The sequence below is a fragment of the Scyliorhinus torazame genome, chromosome 5 (assembly GCF_047496885.1).
Source record: "Scyliorhinus torazame isolate Kashiwa2021f chromosome 5, sScyTor2.1, whole genome shotgun sequence".
In the NCBI taxonomy this organism is placed as follows: Eukaryota; Metazoa; Chordata; class Chondrichthyes; order Carcharhiniformes; family Scyliorhinidae; genus Scyliorhinus; species Scyliorhinus torazame.
Window position 1 is genome coordinate 120,087,817 of NC_092711.1, and position 27,329 is coordinate 120,115,145.

A 27,329-nucleotide genomic window follows, 5' to 3' on the forward strand; every position below is an offset into this window, starting at 1 on the left:
TGTGTTGAAACTTTTTAATATCTCTGACACAAGTTAGTTCCTTTTGAAGTACTCTCGCTCTCCCCTGTCTCTTCCATCCTCACCTCCAACAAGAAGTGTGAGGAGCTTGTGGAGCTTCTTTGTGACTGAGATTCAGTAAATCCGATCAGCTGCCTCTGCTGCTTCCCTCCCTCCCACGAGCCCACCGGACCAAACTGTCTCTAAATTTCATCCTTTCCTGACCCTTGAACCCACATCTTTCTCTAGTTTCTCTCCCATCTTCCCTCATGCTCTCTCAGAGTTCATCTTGTCCATGAGACCCAGCTCCTGCTCCATCTACCCTATTCCCACTGAGCTACTGATCAGCCAACTACCCTGTGTCCATGGATATTGTAAACATTTCTCACTCTTCAGGTACTGTCCCTCTATCTTTCAAATCTGCCATCATCTCCCCCTCCTCAATAAAACAAACCCTTGACCTTGCCATCCTTACAAATTACTGCCCCATCTTCAACCTCCCTCTCCTCTCCAAACTCTTTGAACATGTTGTCACCTCCCAAATCCTTGCCCACCTTTCCCAGAATTCCCATGTTTGAACCCTTCAATCAGGTCTCTGCCCTGTCACAGTGAAATACAAGAGACAAACAGAATCTCACTTGGAGAGAAAGACCGACAATCCGGGAGCTTGGATCCAACATGGATATGTTCATAAGACCAGAAGACAAGGGTAGCAGCACAGTCATTATCGAGAGACAACAATACCTGCTCGAGACAGACAACTAAACAACACAAATCACAACACCAAGCTACCTAGATCCAGGAAGGAGCATTGGAGACTGACTGGAAGAACTCAAAGACTCCAGACACATTATCCAAAAACAACAAGGCACAACAGATAGAACCAAGGAAGTTCTGCCTGCTCCCTAAAATACCAAAACACATAGACTGTACCAGGAAATACCGCCAGACAGACCCATCAGATCAGACTGAGAGCGAAAGTCTGCCAGAATCATAGAATTTACAGGCCCATCAAGCCTGCACCGCCCTTGGAAAGAGCACCCTATTTAAGTCCATGCCTCCACCCTATCCCTGTAACCTAGTAACTCCACCTAACCTTTTTTGGACATTAAGGGACAATTTAGCATAGCCTATCCACCAAACCTGTACATCTTTGGATGGTGGGAGGAAACTGGAACACAACGGAGGGAACCCACGCAGACACAAGAAGAATGTGCAAACTCCACATTGAATTGAATGCAGGTGCCAAATTCAAAATGCTGCCAAAAGTCGATCTGGTCCTCCAACCCTTCTCATTGGTCAACACCTCTCAGGCAGGAAATTAGGTTGTGGAAACCTCGCACACATGGCCAATGGGAAGAACTCCAAATGATGCAGAGTCTCAGCCAATGAGGGAGATCCGGGATCAGCCCCCTCCCCTCATTCACTCCGATTGGTTGGAGGACCAGATGTTCCCGCTCGATCCTCCAGTCCCGCCCCCTCTTCCTATTGGCCCGGAGATGCCGCCAATCACTCCCCGGCATTGTGATCCGGAGCATGCGCAGTGCGACTGCTGGACGTGGATTTCAGCGCTTGTTTGTCCCGGAGAAGCGGAGTCAGCGTCAGGCGGTGGGTGGGAGGATTTGGAAACACTTTGTGGATCCGCAAACCCTTCACAATCATTGTCAGCTCCCTGGTTTGCAGCTGCGGGGTTTCTCCCTCCCTCCCGGGAACAGGCCCAGGTTAACGGGCACCATCCAGCTTCAGACACTGGAGGATGGTTCACATCAGAGGATGGGGGAGGGGGGACAATAAATAAGAGCTTACACTTTGCACTTAAATCAATGAGGACTCTGATCTCTGGCAAGGAAGGAAACCCTGGCAGGTGGGCGGGGAGGATTCACAAACACCCGCTGGAGACCACAAACCCCAATCAGAACCCGCAGATCCTGGGTTTCTAGCTCTGGGGGATTGTTGGCTTCAGGTGCGGCCGTCTTGGAACATAAGAGTGGGCGGGGCTTCAGGGTCCCAGTGGCCTGGAGGAAAAATTATTGATTAATTGATTTTATTCTCACTTTGCACAAAGGTGTTTGAGAACTGAACCCAGCCAGAGGGAGGGAGTGGGCAAACTGAAAGGAAAGGAATTGTGACGGTGGTGTGCAGGGCTGAGCTGGCCAACTCTCATGGTGAAAATTAAGTTACAGCCTTACAGCTAGTGACAGAGCTGGGACCAGGCCGCCTGGGGTAAGTGTCTGCCAGAGCTGTTGAAACACAGAAACAGTAAGGAACATGGTTCAGTGCATTGAGAAAGGTCCAATTTATATGACAGAAAAACATCCAGGCAGCATGCAGCCTGGGACAGTGGACACAAATACATTCCAGTAAAATATGGGACTGTTAGTCACCCTTGGATTTGCACCAGCACAGGGAGGTGAGAGAGTGCATGGGATGAGGATTTACTGCTTTGCAGGTACAGATGAGGAAAATATCCTTCATGGAAAATAGAACTGTACGTTCAGAATTTCTCTTCTGTAAAGTTTTGTAAACTCCTTTTCCAGGGCATTAGACTCCAACTGCATGGTCTGACAGTCACTGAGTCGCCACAGCCTGAATATCATCAATCATTAAACTTGGAAGGAGAAATGTTTGTGTTCTGTCTGTGCGACACCATTTAAAACATCAGTGTGACTGGAAAAGCATCAAGACTCACACTGGAGTGGGAGGTTCCAGTACACTCAATGTACAAAGAGCTTTAACCAGTTAAACAGCCTGTTAAAATCATCACACGATTCGCAGTAGGGAAAAAAGTGTACTCGTGTTCTGTGTGTGGACAAAGCTTCAACTGATTGTCCAAACTGGAAAGATGCAGGGAAACTAGAACCATGGAGAAACCGTGGAAATGTGAGGACTGTGGTAAAGGATTCAATTCTTCGGCTTCCGGTTGCGGCGATGACCAGCTAAGCCGCACGTTTCGGCGGCTCCAGCTCGAACGGACCTTCGGGCTCTTTTAAGAGCCCCAACGGGGAATTTTTTCGGGACGAAACCCGGTGTGGGGTGAGACAACAAGGAGTCTCCCCCCCCCCCCCCCCCCCACAACGAAAAAGAAAAATATCGGCGGCGGCGGCCAGATCGCGAAGAATCCTCGAGGACAGGGGCAAAAGGAATAAGGAGCAAGATGGCGGTGGAGAGAGCCCAGGCGACATGGGGGCCGGACCAAGACAAATTTTTGAGACGGTGTGTGGAGCTGCTTAAGAAGGAGGTGCTGGCCCCGATGCTACAAGCAATTGAGGGGCTTAAGGAGACGCAAAAGACCCAGGAGATGGAGCTCCGCGTGGTGGAGCAGAAGGTGACGGACAACGAAGACGAGATCCTGGGCCTGGCGGTCAAAATGCAGACGCACGAGGCGCTCCACAAAAAGTGCATTGAAAGGATTGAAGTCCTAGAAAACAGATCACGGAGAAAGAACCATCGGATCCTGGGTCTCCCCGAGGGAGTGGAAGGAGCGGACGGCGGGGCTTACGTGAGCACGATGCTACGCTCGCTAATGGGAGCCAAGGGCCCCTTGGAAGTGGAAGGGGCCCATCGGGTCCCTGCGAGGAGACCAAAGGCGGGAGAACCACCTAGGGCGACGATCGTGCGATTTCATCGCTTCAATGACAGAGAGGTGGTTCTGAGATGGGCCAAAAAGGTACGAAGTAGTAGATGGGGGAATGCGGTGGTACGGGTGTCCCAGGATTGGAGTGCGGAGGTGGCGAGAAGGAGGGCGAGTTTTAATCGAGCCAAGGAGGTGCTACACAAGAAGGTGAAGTTCGGGATGTTGCAGCCGGCGCGACTGTGGGTCACGCACCAGGAGAGGCATCACTACTTCGAAATGGCGGAAGAAGCATGGACCTTCATTAAAAACGAGAAACTGGATCAGAACTGAGGGACTGATGTTGGAGGGAAAAAGACAATGATGATGTATATAGAGATGTAAATTGGGGAGTGGGGGGACACTGAGAAATGTGGGCGCCGGTGGGGGGGAAGAAGAGACATAGGCGGGGGATGGGGAATGGGAGTGGGGCGGCAGAGGGAGCTGCGCCACGAGGGGCGGGACGGCTCGAGAGAACACGGGGCTTATTGTTCTTGTTCCCGCACCAGAAAGATGATGGCGGGAAGATAGGCGCAAGGTAGATGGGAGTTCCCCACACGGGGGGGTCAGAGAGAGGCCGGGGTCAGTTGAAGTCAGCTGACTTTCGGAAGCAATATGGGGGAGTAATCATGCTAGATGGGGATCTAGCGGGGAGGGGGGGACAACTGGGTTGCTGCTGCAGTGATCAAAGAGCAACTGGTAAAAGAAAAGGTGGTCGGGGCGGGAATGCGCCGCCTGGGGAACAGGTGGGTGCGCGGAACCGGGACGTGGGACTGGCCTAGAGAGGGTGATGGCTAGTCGACAGGGGAGGAGGGCAGGCAGCCCCCCAGTTCGGCTGATCACGTGGAACGTGAGAGGCCTAAATGGGCCGATTAAAAGGGCCCGAGTGTTCGCGCACTTGAAAGGACTGAGGGCAGACGTGGCCATGCTTCAGGAGACGCACCTGAAGGTGGCGGACCAAGTTAGGTTAAGGAAAGGATGGGTGGGACAGGTGTTCCACTCAGGGCTGGATGCAAAGAACAGAGGGGTGGCCATACTGGTGGGGAAACGGGTGTCATTCGAAGCTAGGAACATTGTAGCAGACAGCGGAGGCAGATATGTGATGGTGAGTGGCAGACTGCAGGGAATGGAGGTCGTGTTGGTTAACGTATATGCCCCGAATTGGGATGATACGGGATTTATGAAGCGGATGCTGGGACGTATCCCGGACCTGGAGGTAGGAAACCTGGTAATGGGGGGGGGGGACTTCAACACCGTGTTGGACCCAGGGTTAGATAGATCTAGATCTAGGACCGGAAGAAGGCCGGCAGCGGCCAAGGTGCTTAGGGGGTTTATGGACCAAATGGGGGGAGTGGATCCATGGCGATTTGTTAGGCCGATGGCCAAAGAGTTCTCCTTCTTCTCCCATGTTCACAAGGTGTACTCCCGGATAGATTTCTTTGTTTTGGGAAGGTCACTGATCTCGGGGGTGGAAGGAACTGAGTACGCAGCCATAGCTGTTTCAGATCATGCCCCACACTGGGTGGACCTGGAACTAGGAGAGGAGAGGGAGCAGCGTTCACTCTGGCGACTGGATGTGGGATTACTGGCGGATGAGGGAGTCTGCGGAAGGGTGCGGGGCTGTATCGAAAGGTACCTGGAGGCCAATGACGACGGGGAGGTCCGAGTGGGAGTAGTATGGGAAGCACTAAAGGCGGTGGTCAGAGGAGAGCTGATCTCCATCAGGGCCCACAAGGGGAAAATAGAGACCAAGGACAGGGAAAGACTACTGGGGGAGATTTTGAGGGTAGACAAGAAATATGTGGAGGCCCCGGATGAAGGACTATACAAGGAGAGGCGACGACTCCAGACGGAGTTCGACCTGTTGACCACTAGGAGGGCGGAGGCACAGTGGAGGAAGGCACAGGGGATGAGATATGAATATGGGGAAAAGGCGAGTCGCCTGTTGGCTCATCAGCTGCGAAAGAGGACAGCGGCGAGGGAGATTGGTGGAATTAGGGATGAAATGGGAGCTACGGTGCGGAGAGCAGGGAAGATAAACGAGGTGTTTAAGACCTTTTACGAGAGACTATATAGGTCCCAACCCCCGGAGGGAAAAGAGGAGATGCGGCAGTTTTTGGACCAATTAAGATTCCCGAGGGTGGAGGAGCAGGAGGTGGAAGGCCTGGGGGCGCCGATTAGGATGGACGAGGTTACCAAGGGGCTGGGGAACATGCAGGCAGGGAAGGCCCCGGGACCAGATGGGTTCCCGGTGGAATTCTATAGAAAATATGTGTACTTGTTGGCCCCGCTGCTGGTAAGGACCTTTAACGAGGCCAGAGAAGGGGGGACCCTACCCCCGACAATGTCGGAGGCAACGATATCGCTAATCTTGAAGCGGGATAATGATCCGCTGCAGTGCGAGTCCTATAGGCCTATCTCACTGCTAAATGTGGACGCCAAGTTGCTAGCAAAGGTGCTGGCAACGAGGATAGAGGATTGTGTCCCGGGGGTGGTGCACGAAGACCAGATAGGGTTCGTAAAGGGGAGACAACTAAATGTCAACGTGCGACGGCTATTAGGGGTGATAATGATGCCCCCAGCAGAGGGGGAGGCAGAGATAGTGGCGGCAATGGATGCAGAGAAGGCATTTGATAGGGTGGAGTGGGAGTATCTATGGGAGGTGCTGAGGAGGTTCGGGGACGGGTTTGTCAGCTGGGTTAAACTCCTCTATGGGGCCCCAACGGCAAGTGTGGTCACAGGTCGGCAAAAGTCGGAGTATTTTCGACTACACAGGGGAACAAGACAGGGATGCCCGTTGTCCCCATTACTGTTCGCGCTGGCAATTGAACCACTGGCCATAGCGCTGAGAGACTCCAGAAAATGGAGAGGGGTGATTAGAGGGGGAGAGGAACACCGAGTGTCACTCTACGCCGATGACCTACTGCTGTATGTGATGGACCCAGTGGGGGGGATGACAGAGGTCATGCAGATATTGAGGGAGTTTGGAGATTTTTCGGGATATAGGCTTAACATGGGAAAGAGTGAGCTTTTTGTGATACACCCTGGGGACCAGAGTAGAGGGATAGATGGCCTACCGCTAAAGAGAGTGGAAAGAAACTTCCGATACCTGGGGATTCAGATAGCCAGGAGCTGGGGAACCTTACACAGACTCAATCTGACACGGCTGGTGGAACAAATGGAAGAGGATTTCAAAAGGTGGGACATGCAGCCGCTGTCACTGGCGGGCAGAGTGCAGGCAATTAAGATGATGGTCCTCCCGAGGTTCCTATTTGTGTTCCAATGTCTCCCTTTACTGATCACTAAGGCCTTCTTTAAAAAAATAGATAGGAGCATCACGGGCTTCGTGTGGGCAGGGAAGGCCCCGAGGGTAAGGAGGGGGTTCCTACAACGTAGCAGAGACAGAGGGGGACTGGCGTTGCCGAATTTGGGCGACTACTACTGGGCCGCCAACGTGGCGATGATTCGTAAATGGATGATAGAGGGAGAGGGAGCGGCGTGGAAAAGGTTGGAGATGAAGTCCTGCAAAGGGACGAGTTTAAAAGCGCTGGTGACGGCGCCACTACCGCTCTCACCAAAAAAATTTACCACGAACCCAGTGGTGGCGGCAACATTAAGTATCTGGGGGCAATGGAGGCGACAGAGGGGTGTGCTGGGAGCCTCGGTGTGGTCCCCGATCAGGAACAACCATAGGTTTGCCCCAGGGAGGCTGGACGGAGGATTCCAGAGCTGGCACTGGGTAGGAATCAGGAGAGTGGGAGATTTATTTATAGACGGGACGTTTGCGAGCTTGGGAGCGCTTGAGGAAAAGTATGAGCTGCCCCGGGGAAATTTCTTTAGATATATGCAGGTGAGAATGTTCACGAAGTAACTGGTGAGGGAATTTCCGCTGCTCCCGACACAAGGGATCCAGGACAGGGTGCTTTCGGGGGTGTGGGTCGGGGAGGGCAAAGTGTCAGAGATATACCGGGAGATGAGAGAAGAGGGGGAGGAGTTGGTGGGCGAACTGAAGGGAAAATGGGAAGAAGAGCTCGGGGAGGAGATTGAGGAGGGTTTGTGGGCTGATGCCCTAAGCAGGGTAAATTCCTCTTCCTCGTGTGCCAGGCTTAGCCTGATCCAATTTAAGGTGCTGCATAGAGCACACATAACGGGAGCAAGGTTGAGCAGGTTTTTCAGAGTGGAGGACAAGTGTGGGAGGTGCGGGGGAAGCCCGGCGAACCACACACGTATGTTTTGGTTGTGTCCGGCACCGGAGGGGTATTGGAGGGGAGTGACGGGAGTGATCTCGAAGGTGGTGAAGGTCCGGGTCAAGCCGGGCTGGGGGTTAGCTATATTTGGAGTAGCGGATGAGCCAGGAGTGCAGGAGGCGAAAGAGGCCGATGTCGTGGCCTTTGCGTCCCTAGTAGCCCGGCGTGGAATTTTACTCATGTGGAAGGAAGCAAAACCCCCCGGACTGGAGGCCTGGATAAACGATATGTCGGGGTTCATAAAACTAGAGCAGATGAAGTTTGCGCTGAGAGGATCGGCTCAAGGGTTCACCAGACGGTGGCAACCGTTCCTTGACTACCTAGCGGAACGTAAGATAGATGGCCAGCAGCAGCAACCCACGGGCGGGGGGGGGGGGGGGGGGGGGGGAGCGTGAAAATTGTTTGGGTTTTTGGAGGAGGAGAGGGCGGGGGGGAGTATTACTTTGTGTTATTTGGTTAGTTTACCATGTTAAACAATGTTATATTGCAGTTATCATGTTACCTGTTTTTTCTTTTTTTTTGATCTGTAAGGGAAAAAATTGTGTTTGAAAACTTTAATAAAATATATTTAAAAAAAAGGATTCAATTCTTCATCCAGGCTGGAAATCCATTGACGCGTTCACACAGGGGAAAGGCCGTTCATCTGTTGTGTGTGTGAGAGGAGATTCACTCAGTTATCTGCCCTTCGGTTACACCAGCGAGTTCACACTGAGGAGACGCCATTCAGCTGCACAACCTGTGAAGAGAAATTCAAGTCCTTATCCATGCTCATGGAATACCAGCAAATTCACACAGGTCAGAAACCATACATTTGCTTTGTGCGTGGGAAGGGATTCACTCAGATATTCACCCTCCAGACACACCACCAAATGCACACAAATGGGGATCCATTCAGGTGCACCACCTGTGGAGCGGGTTTCAGTCAGTCAGCTGACCTCAGTGAGCACCAACGCACTCACACTGGGGAGAAGCCGTTCACCTGCTCCGTGTGTGGGAAGGGATTCCCTTGGTCATCCCAACTGCTGACACATCAGTGGGATCACACCGGGGGGAGACGGTTCACCTCCTTGTGTGGAGCGGGATTCTCTCAGTCCCAACACCTGCTGAGACACCAGCGAGTTCACAAGTGAGTGCAGGGACTGGAATCTGCTGTTTTGCTGCTGCTAATCACATCCAGGATTGATAGTCTGACAATATCTGGTTTGATTCTGCTGATGTTGACAATCCCTTTAACTGGCTGCAGTTTAACATTCTGAAGATGTCACTAGTTTTCGGGGCTGCAATGTCTCTTTTTAAAAACACCAGCTGTGATCTTACTACTTAAACAAGAACTGTCAACAGGAACACCTTTACAGTAAAATACTGAACTTGTACTTCAATCCTAAATTGATGTTTGATGCAAATCAGTGTCTGAAAGGTTCCATTGATTAACATCTCCAATTAGAAAGTGCAGATTAATCCTTCCTGACAATTCTTACTGACTTCTTCAGTGTTATGTCCATTAGGAAATTAAATTGTGAAGGAAGCAAAACAAAACAGTTAAGTATTATACAGGCCCTGTGAAAACGGACATAAACACTGAACATCAACATTGTTATTGATGAAGTTTGGAAGTCGCTGAGTTGAATCATTTCTGACACAGCAGCAGCAACATTTGGTAAAGGTGGAACCCCCAACAAAGACTGGTTTGAGACCCACTCAGCAGAGATGTCATCTGTCATTGAAGCAAAAAGCAAAGCTGATCTGATGTACAACATAAACCCAACAACTAGAACGCTGCATCATATGAAAGTAGCCAAGACAGTTGTGTAAAAATCAGGATGACACTCTGCAGATAAACATTGGATCAGCCTGTGTCAATGATTCCAGACTGACTGACAATGGAAATCTCTGTATGATGAGATCAAGAGGGCGCTTCATCCCACCAGCACCAAAGTTCCCTGGCTGAAATTGGAGCTGGTGACGTTCTTACCGACAGAAGTAACCAAACGTCCCGCTGGGTTGAACCCGACTGTGAGCTGTCTCCCTGTGAGAAGGGCATCTCCCAGTCTGTTTGACACTCCTGCAGCTTCCTGTCATGGTTGAGTTGGACAAGGAACCCTCATCATTTGAGCTGGAAAAGGCCATTGATTGCTGAGCAAGCAGAAAGGTGCCCGGCAAGGATGGAATTCCAGCTGAACTGCTCACACACGGAAAGTCCCATCGACTGTCACACCTTCCTGCTCTCCCCTTTTGGGCTGTAGACTGGTCCATGGAACATGTGTTGATGCAATAAAAATAGCAGTGACAGAGGAGACAGCATCAACTACAGGGACATCTCACTCCTCAGAGTCAGGGGAATACCTTCACTTGGGTCATGTTTAAAAGATTCATCTACTTGCAGACTGAGTTTATCCAGAAGCACAGTGCGGTTTCTGTGCTGACAGATCTACAGTGAACATGATCTTCTCCACACACCAGCTACAAGGGAACAATTGGTGTTTAATCTGAAATGCTGCAATTACTGAGCGAAAGTAAACCTTTCAGTGTGAATCACAATTTACTGGTACAATTGGAAAAGGCACCAAAATGTTTGATTACCTGAAGATATATTTCAGCCTTGAAGTTATGTTTCGGCGTTCACAAGCTGTGGGAAGCTCCACCCTCTTTAACTCTTTTTGGTCTAAAAAGGTCGAAACGTTTGTTTACAATTGGGAAAAACACCAAAATAATTGGAAAAACAAAGATCAAAATGGTGTCTTGTTCATCTTTAATCTGGAAATAAAGTTATGTAAAGTGACACAATTGTGCCCATTTGTGAATGTTTGCTTCACCCTTTTACAATCAAGCAACGCGGTGAGAATTTAAACTAAAGATTCTGTTTTTTAAAGATTTGGCTTCATCCCATTTGATATCGTTCAAGACAAATTGCCTGAAAACGGGAGATATGAGAGGTTCCCTCAAACTAATCTGTACCTCTGTCTCTGATCTAAAAATACCGGGTGATGGGAGTGTTTAATGGACAGTAGATTCCGCAGTCTCTTGTGGGAAGCCCCATTTTCAAAGAAAAGAATCACACCGGCGATTGGGAATAGGAATAATTCACTCTGGACCTAGTTCAATGGAACAGACAAATTGGATATTCATGGAGATTCTAGTGGAAATCAGGAAAAGTGTAGATGAGACAATAATTGTTGGTTTTCTCTTGATGTTTGTGTCCTTCCTTCTGAACTTAAAAATAACGGAATCTGACAGTCTGGTCACTACCTGAAGGCATTGGAGCCATAGAGAGACAGGCAAACATCTTCATGGAGACGCTATCGTCATCTTTTTAACAACATTAAAATCCATCAATGGGCTGTAACAGATGGTAGATGAAACATCTTTTTTTTAAAAATAAATTTAGAGTACCAATTCATTTTTTCCAATTAAGGGCCAATTTAGCATGGCCAATCCACCTACCCTGCACATCTTTGGGTTGTGGGGGCGAAACCCACGCAAACACAGGGAGAATGTGCAAACTCCACACGGACAGTAACCCACAGCCGGGATCGAACTTGGGACCTCGGCGCCGTAGGCAGCAGTGCTAACCATTGCGCCACTGTGCCGCCCTGGATGGAACATCCTTTTGGGATACAGATGTGAGTGTGCAGATGTGATATGTTACATGTCGTGTCAGTAATTTGTGGAAACACATGGTGACCATGCACTGGAGAACAGGTCCCAGACATGTTCAGCTATACAAATACAGAATAACATTGAGAGATTAACGCAGAATGAGAGAGCAGAAGAGGCATGGTGGCACAGTGGTTAGCACCACTGCCTCATGGCGCCAAGGACCTGGGTTCAATCCCGGCCCTGGGTCACTGTCCATGTGGAGTTTGCACATTCTCCTCTTTTTCTGCGTGGGTCTCACCCCCACAACCCAAAGATGTGCAGGGAAAGTGGATTGGCCACGCTAAATTGCCCCTTAATTGGGAAAAAAGAATTAGGTACTCTAAAAAAAAATTTTTTGAAAAAGAATGTGAGAACATTTTAAGTTATCAAGACATTGACATAGAGAATCTGACTTTAAAACAATCAGGACAGAATTAAACACAGGAATCTATCAGAGGGAGTGAAATTAAAGTGAACAGGTATCTCGAATCTGGATTTAGAAAATATCCACAAGGTGGATGCAGGTGAACAGGGAGCTGGAGAATTGAAGTTTGTGCCTGAACCTTTGTTTGAGCCAGATGTGTTTACGATGCCAATAATTTAGAATTGTGAGAGATGGAGTGCAGGTGGGGAGGATGAATCGAGTCAATAATGATCACAATTTGCTGGAAAAGATTTTACATTTATTCTCGGTGGCAGCTCAAGGATTTGTGTTGCTGATTCTGATCATTCCAGGAGCTTTAGAATGTTATTTATGGATTGGCCACGCTAAATTGCCCCTCAATTGGATTTTTAAAAAAATAAGACCAACACTGTACCCTGTGCTCCACGTGCAGTCTCACCAATGCCCTGTATAATGGAGGCATAACTTCCCCAGTTTGTATTCAATTCCCCTCACAATAAATATTCTATTAACATTCAATTAACATTCCATTAGCTTTCCTAACTACTTGCTGTACCTGCATGCTAGCCTTTTGTGATTAATGCACAATAACACCTCAGTCCCTCGGTGTCTCAGAACTCTAAAAGTCTCTCACCATTTGAGTAATCTGCCTGTTTTATTCTTCCTAGCAAAATGGGCATTTTCCCACATTATACTCCATTTGCCAGGCCTTTGCCGACTCACTTAACCTATCTATGTCCCTATGTGGCTGTCTTGCAATCCTCACAATTTAGTCTCCCACCTTTCTTTGTGTTATCAGCAAATTTAGCAACAGAACCTTTAGTAACTTCATCCAAGTCATTTATATAAATTATAATAAGTTGAGTCTCCAGTGCTGATCCCTGTGGCACACCACTCATCACATCCTACCAATCACAAAAATACCCATTTATGTCCACTCTTTGTTTCCCACTGGTTAGCCAATCTTCAGTCCATGCCAGTATGTTTCCCCTTATATCCTGAGTTTTTATTTTCTATAATAACCTTTGATATAACTTATCAAATGCTTTCTGGAAATCCAAGGACAGTACATTCACCCGTTCCCCTTTATCCACAGTCATGTGACTCCATCAAGTAACTCTGATAAATTGGTTAAACGTGATTTTCCTTTCACAAAACCATGTTGACTCTGCCTGATTGCCTTGAATTTTTCTAAGAGATCTGACATCGCATCTTTAATAATAGCTTCAAACATGTTCCCTGTGACTAATATTAGGCTAACTGGCCTGTAGTTTCCAGCCATCTGTCCCCCTCCCTTTGTGAATAAAGGAGTTACATTTTTATTTTCCAATGTAATGGAATCCTCCTCGTATCTAGTGAATTTTGGACAATGAAACGAGTGCATCAACTCCCTCTTTAGCTGCTTCTTTCAAGACCTTATGGTGAAGTCCACCCGGACCCGGGATTTTGTCAGCTTGCAGACTCAAAACATTGTTCATTTCCACTTCCCTGGTGGTTGTAATTTTCTTTCCATTCCTTCCTGATTTACGGATATTTCTGGGATGTCATTTGATTCCTTCATACCTGATTAGTTCATTTGCCAAAACCTTACTTTTCATTGTTAATTTCCCAGACGAGCTTTCTGGAGAATCAACACTCACTTGAATTATTTACTAACTCAAATGTCTATAGAAACTCTGTCTTTATATTTCTAGCCAGCTTTCTCTGGTACTCTAATAATAATCGCTTATTGTCACAAGTCGGCTTCAATAAAGTTACTGTGAAAAGCCCCAGTCGCCACATTCCGGCGCCTGTTCGGGGAGGCCGGTACGGGAATTGCTCCCGCGCCGCTGGTCTTGTTCTGCATTACAAGCCAGCTGTTTAGCCCAATTATTCTCTCCTTATTAATATTTTTGTGTTTATATTCTATTCTTTATAATCTGCCCAATGTTTTGACCTGAAATCTGCCTTTGTGCTCAATCGTCTTCCCCTCAAACTGCATGTCAAATTCAATCATATTATGATCGCTGTTACCTGGGGATGCCTTCACAATGAGGTTATCAATTAATCCTTGTTGCACAACACCCAGTCTGGTATAAACTGCCCTCTGGTTGGCTCCAAAATGTGTTGATTGTAGAAACTATCGCAAAAACATTCTGTAAACTCCTCACCTATGCTATCTTTGACCACCTGATTTTTCCAGTTTATATGTAGACTAAAATCCCCTTTGATTATCACTGTACATTTTCTGACAAACTCCCATTATCTCTTCCTTTACACTCTGCCCTCCTGTGTAGTTACAATTAGGAAGCCTGCACACCACTCCCAGAAGTAAATTCTTGCCTTTAGCATTTTTCATCTCAAACCAAACCACTCCTACATCCTGATTTCCTGAAATTAGGTCATCCCTGTCTAATGTGCAAACACCATCAACAATTCCACCTTTTCCTAGATTTCTGTCCTTCCTAAATTTCACATACACTACAATATTCAGCTCACCATCACCTTTTGAAGGGAAACGAGGGATGGGCAATAAATGTTGGACTGGCCAGCGACACCCACATGCCAGGAATGAATGTTAAAAAATTCAGGTCCCAATCTATGTCTCTGCAAATGTCATCAGATCGTACTTACTTATTTCTATATGTGCTGTCAATTCATCAGTTTTGTTTCAAATGCTACTTGTTTTTTGATACAGAGCCTTTAGTTTTGGCCTTTTATTATTTTTGTAGCGTTTTTCTGATGTTATCTCAGTCTCTTCCTGCCTCAATCTGTTTATCATTTCCCATATTCTTATCTTTCTCTCTGGTCTTACGCTTTGCTTTACCACATCTTCCAAAATAAATCAGAAAAGACCCAACAATGGAACAGTCGGTAGCAGGACATCAACAGTCTCCTCCTATTTTAGAGAAATCAAGGACTGGAACACTGTCATTAACACAAAGCTAATTTAATTAATCTATATACAGAATATTAAACTCCGGCTGAGTCACAGGAATGATTAACATCAACTGAAACAAACTCCAACTGTCAGAACGAACATGGTTCAGTCCTGGATGTGATTAACAGCAGCAATAACAGATCCCAATCCCTGTAATCGCTTGTGAACTCGCTGGTGTTTCTGCAGGGTGAATGAACGAGTGAATCCTTTCCCACACACAGAGCAGATAAATAATGTCTCCCTGGTGTGAATGCGCTGATGTTTCAGCCGCAGGGAATGCTGAGTGAATCCGTTCCCACACACGGAGCAGGTGAACGGCCTCTCTCCAGTGTGACTACGCTGGTGAATCAGCAGATCCATTTTGCTTTTGAAGCTCTTCTCACAGTCGGAAAATTTAAAAGGCCTCGCGTCAGAGTGAACACGTTGGTGTGAGGCGAGTTGGGTGGACTGAGTGAATCCCTTCCCACACTCAGAGCAGGTGAACTGTCTCACCCCAGTGTGAATACGTTGATGTCTCAGCAGGGTGGATGACTGAGCGAATCCCTTCTCACACACACAGCAGGTAAATAGTCTCTCCCCAGTGTGAACTCGCTGATGATCCAACACTTTGCATAACTGAGCGAATGTCACCCCACACTCAAGACAGGTGAATGGTTTCTCTCCAGTGTGAACTCGCTGGTGCGTCAGAAGTTTGGATAACTGAGCAAATCCCTTCCTGCACTCCGTGCCCATGAATGGTTTCTCCCCTCTGTGAATTCGCTGGAGTGTCAAAAGGCTGGATAACTGAGTGAATCTCTTCCCACACTCGGAGCAAGTGAACGGCCTCTCCCCAGTGTGAACTCGCTGGCGTGTCAGAAGATTAAATTTGTTTTTAAAGTTCTTCTCACAATCGGAACATTTGAAAGGTCACATGTCAGAGTGAACAAGTTGGTGTGCAGTCAGATGTGTTAGTCGAGTGAATCCCTTTCCACACTCTGAACAGGTGAATGGTCTCTCGCCGGTGTGACTGCGGTGATGAGTTTCCAGCTCAGAAGGGTAACTGACTCCCTTCACACAATCCCCACATTTCCACCGTTTCTCAATGGTGCCGGCGTCCTTGTGTCTCTCCATTTTGGACTATCAGTTGATGCTTCTTCCACACACAGAACACGTGTACGTTTTCTCCTCGCCGTGAATGGTGTGTTTTTCAGGCTGTGCAACTGGTTAAAGCTCTTTCCACAGTCAGTTCACTGGAATACTCTCACTCAGGTGTGTTTGTCTCGGTGCTTTTCCAGTCACACTGATGTTTGAAATCTTTTCCCACAGACAGAACAGACAAACATTTCTCCTTCCACATTCAAAAGCTGTTGACATTCAGAACCTGATGAATTGAATGACTGTCAGATCTTGATGTTTTATTTGAGTTTCCTGTCTGTCATCCATTCCTTGTAATACTGTAGAATCAGTTTACACAGGTCAGAAATTCAGAACAGATAATTCTCGTCCCTGGGGAGTAATTGTTTCTCTCGTTTCCCAAAGCCACGAATCCCAGTCCCACACTTCCCCTTCCCACAAACTCACCACAATGGTTTCAAGGTCCTGAATACAAGTGGAGCTTTGAATTCCAGATTATCCCTTGAATTTAAATTCTACCATCTGCATTAACAAATCCGTCAGTGTGGGTGCAGGATAGAAATTGCCCCCATTCTCTCCTCCTATTCCAGGATCAGTAAAGTGAGTTAAAGATAATTTCTCCTGAACAAATCCATTGCTGCATTTCCTTCCTGAAGCCACATTTGTTCACTGGGGCCCGGGACCGGGAGAAAGCGGCAGCTGCCGTTGTGTTGGGTGTTGAGGCGGTGCCACGAGTTTGTTATTGTGGGTGTTGAGGCCTCCACTGGGTGTTTGTGAAGCCTCCCCTCCCACCCACTGCCTCCGCTTATTCGCCGCCTGAAGCTGAGACAAACAAACGTCGGTCCCTGGACATGGGCTGCACTGCACATGCTCCAGATCACAATGCCCGGGAAGTGATTGACGGGAGCTCCGGACCAATAGGAACTGGAAGACAGAGCAGAAGTGGATGGTCCTCCAACCAATCGGAGTGAGTGTGGGTGGGACTTCGACTGAAGCATGCGCAGTGCGGGTAATGGCGATGGAGAGAAGCTTTTATCTCGGATCCACAAAGGGTAAGAGGAATATTCTGGAACGCGGGAGCGATGGATCTGGCTGGTGGGTGGAGAAGTTTTCTGAACATGTTGTACAAGCCCATACCCAGAAAAAACACTTCCTAGTTCTCCCGTTTCACGGAGCGGGGCCGCGAGGGCCCCGTAATCGGTTCGGGATAACGACCGCCATCTTTACTCGGGACAATGTGCAGTAGAGCGCATGTGCAGCCGCCATGTTTGTAGGTGGCATCATTTTCAATTACTGGGAGAAGCTCATTCCACATTGTTCAGAATGGAGACAACTTGGCCAGCAAATTGCATTACACTTTGTCCTGGTTTCTTGACCACCCATTACCCCGGTTTGCACAGACCCAGATATCTAATTGCTGATCAGAGTAGCAACAGAGAAGTAAAGAAACAAGCAAATTCTGCTCCATGGATCCCACTAACTCAACAGATGTCTGACTCCATGTGCGGCTCTGTTCAGTCACACGGAGACCCATGTCAGAAACCTAGGGTTGGCAGGGTGGTGCAGTAGTTAGCACTGTGCCAACGGCGCTGAGGATCTGGTATCGATGTCGGCTCCGGGTCACTGTCTGTGTGGAGTTTGCATATTCTTCCCGTGTGTGCGTGAGTCTCACCTCCACAACCCAAAGATGTGCAGGGTAGGTGGATTGGTCACGCTAAATTGCCCCTTAATTGGAAAAAAATAATTGGGTATTCTAAATTTATTTTTTTGAAAAGAAAATCTTTTCCTACAGACAGAACAGACAAACATTTCTTCTTCCACATTCACGGGCCAATGATATTCAGGTCCTGATGAATAAAGTGACTCTGTTAAAATCTTGATGTGAAGTTTGATTAGTGTTTCCATCTGTAAATCCTCCCCTTGTAATATCCTGTCTAAGAAGTTTATAAAAGTCATCACTAGGGGCAGGCACAGTGGCTCAGTCATTAGACGAGGATCCAGGTTTGATCCTGGCCCCGGGTCACTGTTCGTATGGAGTTTGCACATTCTCCCCATGTCTGTGTGGGACTCACCCCCACAATCCAAAAAGATGTGCACGGTCGGTGAATTGGCCACGCTAAAATTACGCCTGAATTGGGAGAAAGAAAATTGGGTAATCTTACATTTTTAAAATTAAAAATAAACAAATGCCATCACTGTCAATCCAGAATAGAAATTCTGAACAGACAATTCTAGTTTCTCTGGAACATTTTTCCCCGTCCCACATACTCTCCCTCCTCCCTGGGCTGAAATCCAAACCCATCTCACCATCTGCACCATTTCTTTCCTCCACTCCCAGTTTTCTCCCTCCCTCCCTCTCCTCTGCCTGGGTTCAGTTCTCCAGCTCCTGTCTGCAGACTGACAATAAAATCTATGGGGGTTTGGGGCCTCCAGCGGGTGTTTGTGAATCCTCCCTGCCCACCTGCCAGGGTTTCCTTCCTTGCCAGAGATCAGAGACCTCATTGATGATTTGAGGCGAAACTTGAACCACATTAATTGGGAAAAAAATATTTTCATGTAGGTTCGCGGCTCCACAAAGTGTTTCCAACTCCTCCCACCCATCTCCTTAACAGGTTGACGCATTTATTTGTCTGATGAAAAGAATGATCTCTGCTTACACCATGGTTAGCACTGCTGCCTCACGGGGCCAATGACCCGTGTTCGATCCCAGCCCTGGGTCACTGTCCGTGTGGAGTTTGCACATTCTCCCCGTGTCTGCATGCGTCTCACCCCCACAACCCAAAGATGTGCAGGGTAGGTGGATTGGCCACGCTAAATTGCACATTAATTGGACAAAAATAACTGGTCACTCGAAATTTATTTTAAAAAAGGATTGTCTTTTGTCTTTTTTTTAATATAAATTTAGAGTACCCAATTCATTTTTTACAATTAGTGGGCAATTTAGCGTGGCCAATCCACCTACCCTGCACTTTTGGGTTGTGGGGGTGAAACCCACGCAAACACGGGGGGAATGTGCCAACTCCACATGGACAGTGACCCAGAGCCGAGATCGAACCTGGGACCTCGGCGCCGTGAGGCAGCAATGCTAACCACTGCGCCACCGTGCTGCCCGATTGTCTCTTCCCTAATGTTCACAATTAAAGGGGTGGGTTCCCCAGGAGATGGCTGACATTTCTGGGGACAGTAAATTAATAATGGGCAGAGATATGTCTCGTGTTGTTACATGGTACAGATTAGATATATTATTTACCGTTCTGTAATACAGTAATCGTATTTTTATTTCTCGCCTTGTAATATAAGACTAGCAACGTTATAGATTTCCAGTCATCTCTTCCCTCAGAGGGTTGTTAGTCTTTGGATTTCTCTTCCACAGGGACCAGTTGTATCTGGGGGTCATTGAATATATTGAAGCACAAGTTTGACAGATATTTTATTGACCATGGAGTTAAGGGTTATGGGGAACAGGTAGGAAAATAGAGAGAACGCTGAGATGAGGAGGGCTTTCTTCACTCGAGGAGGTGGTGAAGCTTTGGAATTCTCTGCCCCAGTAGAATGTGGAGCCTCAGTCATCAGGTCTGTTCAAGACAAATATTGACAGGTTTCTAGATATCGAGGGATATGTGGATCGTGTGGGAAAATGGTGCTGAGGTAGATCGGCCAAGGATCTCATTGAATGGTTGAGCAGACTCGGTGGGCCGAATGGCCTACTCTTGCTCCCATTCTAATCTCTGTGTCCTGGTCAGGAAGCAGTGAGCTGAGCTTGGATCTGGCAATCAACATGAATCAGCACCTTCAGGAGAATTGGGAGGGTGAATATTAGATACAGCAGAGTGAGAATGGAGGGAGTGTGTGTGGGATGGAGATTTACAGACTCTGGAGAACAAGATGTTCGGAATGGACTTTCCAATTAAATACTAATTTGATGTCAATTATCCAATAAAAGCCACTGATACATAAAGGGGTTACAGGTGGCACTATTTGTTCCTGGAGATTTGTGTGTGAAGTGGGATCAAAGAAATAAAGGTGTTTGTGGAGAAGCAGAGCTCTTGCCTCCTTTATTCCACAGCAACGGGCAGCACGGTAACACAAGTGGATAGCACTGTGGCTTCACAGTGCCAGGGTCCCAGGTTCGATTCCCCACTGGGTCACTGTCTGCGCGGAGTCTGCGCGTTCTCCCCGTGTCTGCGTGGGTTTCCTCCTGGTGCTCCGGTTTCCTCCCACAGTCCAAAGACGTGCAGGTTAGGTAGATTGGCCATGCTAAATTTCCCTTAGTGTCCAAAAGGGGTAGGAGGGGTTATTGAGTTATGGGGATAGGGGGAAGCGAGGGCTTAAGTGGGTCGATGCAGACTCGATGGGCCAAATGGCCTCCTTCTGCTGTATGTTCTATGTTCTAACCCAGAAGCTCGAACACAAGAGAGGAAATAATGTCCCATAGAAACTAGAATTGTCTGCTCCGAATTTCCATCCTGTACCAACAATGATAATTTGTATAAATTCATTTTAAAGGATATTGGAAGAGGAGGAATTGCAGACAGAAGTCTCAAACATCACATCAAACTCATGACAAACTCAAACGATTCCTTCTGATCTGAATATCATCGTGCTCTGAATATCATCGGCGAGAAGGAGAAATGTTTGTCCGATCTGTCGGCTTCAAAAGATTTTAAATGTGAATGTGACTGGAAAAGCACCGAGACCCACACAATACACACCCGAGTGAGAGTGTTCCAGTGAACTGACTGTGGAAACATCAGTGTGACTGGAAAAGCACCAAGACCCACACAACACACACCCGAGTGAGAGAGTTCCAATGAACTGACTGTGGAAAGAGCTTCAACTATTACACAGCCTGAAAAAACATCGCACCATTCCCAGTGAGGAGAGACAGTGCACATGTTGTGTGTGTCGACAAGGCTTCCACTGATTGTCCAATCTGGAGAGACACGAGGAGACCCAAAACATGGAGAAACCGTGGAAATGTGGGGACTGTGGGAAGGGATATGGATTTCCATCTGAGCTGGAGACTCATCGTCGCATTCACACTGGAGAGAGGCCGTTCACCTGCTCTCACTGTGAGAAGTGTTTCACTTGGTTATCCACCCTGCAGGCACACCAGCGAGTTCACTCTGGGGAGAGGCCGTTCACCTGTTCTCAGTGTGGGAAGGGATTCAGTGATTCAGCCACCCTGCAGAGACACCAGCTAGTTCACACTGGGAAGAGGCCATTCACCTGCTCTCAGTGTGGGAAGGGATTCAGTGATTCAGCCACCTGCAGAGACACCAGCTAGTTCACACTGGGGAGAGGCCATTCACCTGGGGATTTATCAGCCTTCAATCCCATCAATTTCTCCAACACTATTTCTCTACTAATATTGATCTCCTTCAGTTCCTCTCTCTCACTAAATCCTGTGTTTCCAACATTTCTTGTATCCGATTTGTGCCCTCATTGGTGAAAACAGAACCAAAGTATGTATTTATTGTCAGCCATTTCTTTGTCCCCTATTGTACATTCTCCTGTTTCTGACTGTAAGGAACCTACATTTGTCTTCACCAATCTTTTTCTCTTCACATACCTATAGAAACATTTACAGTCAGCTTAATTTCCTGCATTAGGCCATTCCCAACATCACCACTGCAGTTTGGGGTCTATATACGATGCCCACTAATTATTTTGCCCCTTGGTGTTTCTCAGCTCTACCCATACAGATTCCACATTGTTGGAGCTAATATCCTTCCTCACTATTGCATTAATTTCCTCTTTAACCAGCACTGCCACTCCACTGCCTTTTCCTTTTTGTCTGTCCTTCCTAAATACTGAATATATTCGATTCCCATCCCTGGTCATCCTGCAGCCATGTCTCCATAATCCCGATTATCTCACACCCATTCACGTCTATTTGCGCGATTCACTCGGTTATGCCGTCTGCAGTCACACCAGGGAGTTCATACTGGGGCGAGGCCGTTCACCTGCTCTCAATGTGCGAAGGGGTTTTGTAATTCATTGCACTTTTAAAAAAATATAAATTTAGACAACCCAATTCATTTTTTCCAATTAAGGGGCAATTTAGCGTGGCCAATCCAGCTACCCGACACATCTTTGGGTTGTGGGGGCGAAACCCACGCAAACACGGGGCGAATGTGCAAACTCCACACGGACAGTGACCCAGAGTCGGGATCGAACCTGGGATATTGGCGCCATGATGCAGACATGCTAACCACTGCGCTACCGTGCTGCCCACTTCATCGCACTTTCTGAGACACCGACAGGTTCACAGCTGATTACAGGGATTGGATTCTGCTGTTATTGATTCTGTTCTCAACTACATCCAGGACTGCATTTTGTTCATTCTGTTGGTCAATGGGATGGTCAGAGGGTTTCTTTCCGCTGGACTGGCCGGTCTCACGACTTCGCTTCTCGTGGACTGATTCTCTCTGACCCTTCTTGCGAATATCTGGTTGCACATTTCACAAGGGATGAAAGAGGGTTTGGAGGTTAGAAGATGTTTCATTACCATTTCTGTTTGGAAACCCCCAAAATCATGCCACATTGCCATGAAGATGGGCTATGATGGTTACATGGCTGTTATGTTTAATTTATGTTAGTGCTTCTCACAGAAAAAAACTTATCAGGGTATGAGGGGCAAGTTGTCTGAGGTGCACTGGGAAACTACATTAAATAGTATGGTGGGAGACAGGTAATCACTAATATTTACGGAATTATTACAGATTGACATGGCGATCGGTTAGCTCCGTTGACTGGATGGCTGGTTTGTGCTGAGTGACATCAACAGCACAGGTTAAATTCCCATACCGGCTGAGGTTAGCCATGGTCTGTCAGTATTTATACTCCCATAAGCCTCCACCGACCCCTATACATCTCCCCCATCAGCATCTCCTATTCTTTCTCCCTCATGTATGTATATTAACTTTACGTACAATGTATTCATGCTGTTCACCTAAACCACTCGCTGTGGTAACGAGTTCCACATTCTCACCACTCGCTGGGTAACGAGGTGTCTATTGAAATTCCTGTAGGATTATTGAATTCCTTCATAATCTTAAAGACGCCCATCAGTCTTCTCTTTTCCAGAAAAAAGCAGCCCCAGCCTTTCCTGAGTGTTAAATGCTCTCAGTTCTGTATATTATGAATCTTTGTTGCACCTTCTCCAGTGCCTCTATTTCCTTTTTCTAAATGGAGATCACCAATGTTGACAGAGACTCCCAGTGCTCCCAGTGTAGTCTAACCCTGGCTCTAAACAAGTTGAACATTTCCTCCATGTATTTCAATTCTATCCCTCTGGAATGGAGCCCTATATAAGGGCCCAACACTTTAGGAATGATGTGAGCTTCTTAGGGTGTAGAGGACATTTACAATAATAATCTTTATTATTGTCACAAGTAGACTTACATCAACACTGCAATGAAGTTACTGTGAAAATTTACAAGAATGGCACCAGAGATGAGGGACTCCAGTGAGTTGGAGTGACTGGAGCAGCTGAATTTCTCTCCTGAGATCACAGCATCTGGAGGGTGGGGAATGGGTCATTCAGCCCTTTGAGACCATGTCAGCTCCCTGTGGAGTAAGCCAGTCTGTCCATTGCCCCATTCTATCCCCGAATCCCTGTAGGTTTATTACTCTCTGCCCATCCAATTTCATGTTGAAATCCTTCCCTCATTTCTGCATCTCCCACCCTCGTAGGCAGTAGGTTCCAGGTCGTTACCACTCGTTTTAATGTACGCAAGGCTCCGAAAGCACAGAGGAGTCTATTTGGTGATCCATTTAATCTCATTGTTCCACTTTTTTTTAAGAATGCATCAAATTCCCTTTTGGAAGTTACAGTCCCATGAGATTTCAGCACCATTTATAAACTGCATTCCAAGTCACAACAACAACAAAATTGTGCATATGGTGTGTCTGGGGTTTCACAGGGTATTCAAAGTGGTGTAAATGACATTACACAAAATTAAGACTCAATCTTTATCAATGATTTTGGTAAGGAAATCGAGTGTAATATATCAGAGTTTGCGGACAATTAGAACAAATGTACATTTCTATAAAACCTCTCACTACCACTGGACCTCCTTAAGTGTCTTAAAGTCAATGGGAGTACTTTTGAAACCTATTCACTGTTGTAATCTAGGAAGCTGTAAGTGCACATGTGTACTCACATTTAGTTTTAAAATTGCTATTTTCATAGTGCATTCATTGTCATTAGTAACAAGGTCAAGGATGTCAACATGTGGCTTCTTGCAGCCATTTCACCTTCTGTACCTTGACTATATTAACTATGTATTAACTTTGTAGCAAAAAGCAATAATTAAATTAATGATTGTTCAGTAGGAACATTGATTAGCATTAATGAATTGGAGTATTGAGTAATTATATTGTAAAGACTAGATCTTTATTTCAAAAAATAATACCATCGACCAAAATGTTTCCAGAAACTGCAGAGCTATCAGAATTTGTTTGAAAAAATAAATTCCTTTATAATTTTGAGAAGTTGCAAGATATCATATTCTGCCAAGACTATGTGGGCTCGGCAGTGGCATAATGGTATTGTCACTGGGCTAGTAATCCAGAGACCCAGGTTAATGCTCTGGGGATCTGGGATTGAATCTGGCTACGACAGATATTGAAATTTAATAAAAGTTTCAAATTAAAAGTCTAGTGATGACAATGTCGATTGTTGTAAAAAGCCATCTGGTTCACTAATGTCCTTTAGGAAATCGCTCTCCTTACGTGGCCTGGCCTACACGTGACTCCAGATCCACAGCAATGTTGTGGTTGATTTGTAAGTGCCCTCTGAATTAGCCTCACAAGACACCCAGTTCAAGGGCAATTGGAATGAGCAGTAAATTCTGGTCCAGCCAGTGAAACCCACCTCCCATGAATGAATAATTTTTAAGGTGACTCATTGTTCAATCTGAAGATTAATAAGAAACTGTCTCTTTGATTGGATTTGATTTATTGTCACGTGTACCGAGGTACAGTGAAAAGTATTGTTCTGCATGCAGTCCAGACAGATTGTTCCATACATGAAAACCAGGACATACGACAAATACACAATGTAAATACATAGACACAGACACTGGATGAAGCATACAGAGTGTAGTACTACTCAGTAGAGAACCAGTGTATCTTGTATCAATCAAGTATATTAATTAAATATTACTGTATCAATTAGATCTGAGTCTGTAACAGATGATGAAATACGTAGCGATCCTTAATTAAGTTACAATTAATGAAACAATGAATCAGTAGTTCTAGTAAAAGTCTGAGTTTTATTTGTTGTAAAAATGTAAAAGCTTCATTGCTGTGTATATAAAGAATGTGCAATGAGGATAAATGTACCGGCAAGAGAGACCTACCAACTCTGATTAGCCTCTACATTTGAAACTGTATGAATAAGGAATTGTACAGAATCCGGTAAAGGGATAGTATGAAACAGTTCAATTGTATTCCTGTCAAAGGTAATGAGAGAAGATGGTGTCAGTAATTAAAGATCCAATTGAATTAAACTAGTGCCCAATTGACCAATGGTCATGTTACAACAGGCCCAACGCTGACATGAGGTAATGGTCACTTTGGGGATAAAAGTCGACGTTCCGAAGGACTTCCTTGCTGGCCAAGTACTGAAGACTCGAGGCCAAGTTCCAAGGAAATTGCTGTCAAAGAAGGAGCCAGGGAGGGTTACGCTTCTACAGACTGATCACCTGCATGAAGGTGTAAGCGTCAAGTCGTTCAGTAAACCTTTTCTTTTAATAAACTCCTTTTTACATTTACTGTCCAGAATTCTGCCTTTTCTTTAATTGGTTAAAATTCTCATCCGAACCAAAGCAAATTTATTAAATGGTAAGTTGGGAGTGGCTAAAATCAATGAAGGATCAGATAACATAAATCTTCAATTTAAAACATGCACTTCCGTAGCGCCTTTCATAACCACAACATATCCCAAAGGGCTTCTGAAGTGCCGTCACCGTTATGGGAAATGCAGCAGTAAATTTATACACAGCAAGATCCCACATACAGCAATGTGACAATGAGCAGATGATCGGATTTTGGTGATGTGATTGAGGGATAAATATTTGTCACGACACCTGGATAACTCCCCAACTCGTCACAATAGTGGCCATGGGAACTTTTACAGGACCTGAGAGGGAAAGACAGGGCTTCAGTTGAACATTTTGAAAGAAGGAAACTCCAACAGTGCAGCACTCCCTCAGTGCTGACCCTCTGACAGTGCAGCACTCCCTCAGTGCTGACCCTCTGACAGTGCAGCACTCCCTCAGTGCTGACCCTCTGACAGTGCAGCACTCTCTCAGTGCTGACCCTCTGATAGTGCAGCACTCCCTCAGTGCTGACCCTCTGATAGTGCAGCACTCCCTCAGTGCTGACCCTCCGACAGTGCAGCACTCCCTCAGTGCTGACACTCTGACAGTGCAGCACTCCCCCACTCCTGATCCTCTGACAGTGCAGCACTCCCTCAGTGCTGACCCTCTGACAGTGCAGCACTCCATCAGTGCTGACCCTCTGACAGTGCAGCACTCCCTCAGTGCTGACACTCTGACAGTGCAGCACTCCCCCACTCCTGATCCTCTGACAGTGCAGCACTCCCTCAGTGCTGACCCTCTGACAGTGCAGCACTCCATCAGTGCTGACCCTCTGACAGTGCAGCACTCTCTCAGTACTGACCCTCTGACAGTGCAGCACTCTCTCAGTGCTGGGACGAGGAATATTGGATGTGATTTTGTCCTCAGGTCCCTGGACTGAGACTTGATTGAATTGAATTGATTGGGATTTTAATGGGGATGGTTGGGAGGGGCTGGTTTGAGAGGGGTTGCAGTTTGTGTCTGTTGTATGTTTGGGATTGAGGTGGCTATGGTGGTGGGGTCAGGGCAACGGAATGGGGAATATATGGTCCCCTGGGGGAGTTTAAGTGATGTCAGGGTTTTGGGTTTTGGTAGCTCATCCGTAGCCGGTATGGGCTGGGAGGCGTAGTTCGTTTTTGTTCTTTGAGCTTCCACCGTGGGTGGGGGTTACCTTTGCTAACTGAAAAGTTTCACCGAGTGAACAGAATGAGGTGGGGAGAGGGGACCTGCTTGAGCAAGGTTCAGTCAGCCAAGCTTATTTGTTTGGTGGGGGGAGGAGAAACACGAGGCTGAAGCGGGCATTGAGCCTCTGGCCCATCAATAGTTCCGCCCGTGCTATGCTGGTCATGGTACACAGCGTGGTCAGATAGCAAAGCAAAAATCTTGCTGGTCGCATCTCTGTGGATCTTGTGGTCTGTGTCTTCATCATTCTCTTGAAGGTCTGCGCCACTCGCTCAGCCAGCGCATTTGAGAGAGGGGGGTGAGGGTCCATGCGGATTTTCTGCACCCCGTTCCCTTCATAAAACACTCAATC

The 27,329-nt window shown here is 46.9% G+C and overlaps 1 protein-coding gene and 1 long non-coding RNA gene across 2 annotated transcripts in view; one reads left to right on the forward strand and one right to left on the reverse strand.

Moving 5' to 3' along the window:
- Positions 1-8,443: 8,443 nt before the first annotated feature.
- Positions 8,444-27,329, reverse strand: part of LOC140421765 (uncharacterized) — a 50,626-nt gene continuing 31,740 nt past the window's right edge. Inside the window, exons 3-4 of the transcript XR_011947055.1 lie at positions 10,435-10,516; positions 8,444-8,590 (exon numbers count right to left, since the gene is read on the reverse strand). The gene's annotated coding sequence lies outside the window, so the exon portion shown is untranslated. The remainder of the gene's footprint in view (positions 8,591-10,434; positions 10,517-27,329) is intronic.
- LOC140421772 (uncharacterized) lies at positions 15,866-25,708 on the forward strand. Its single transcript, XR_011947059.1, has 2 exons — positions 15,866-16,978; positions 20,433-25,708. It is a non-coding gene; the product is annotated as an uncharacterized lncRNA (long non-coding RNA).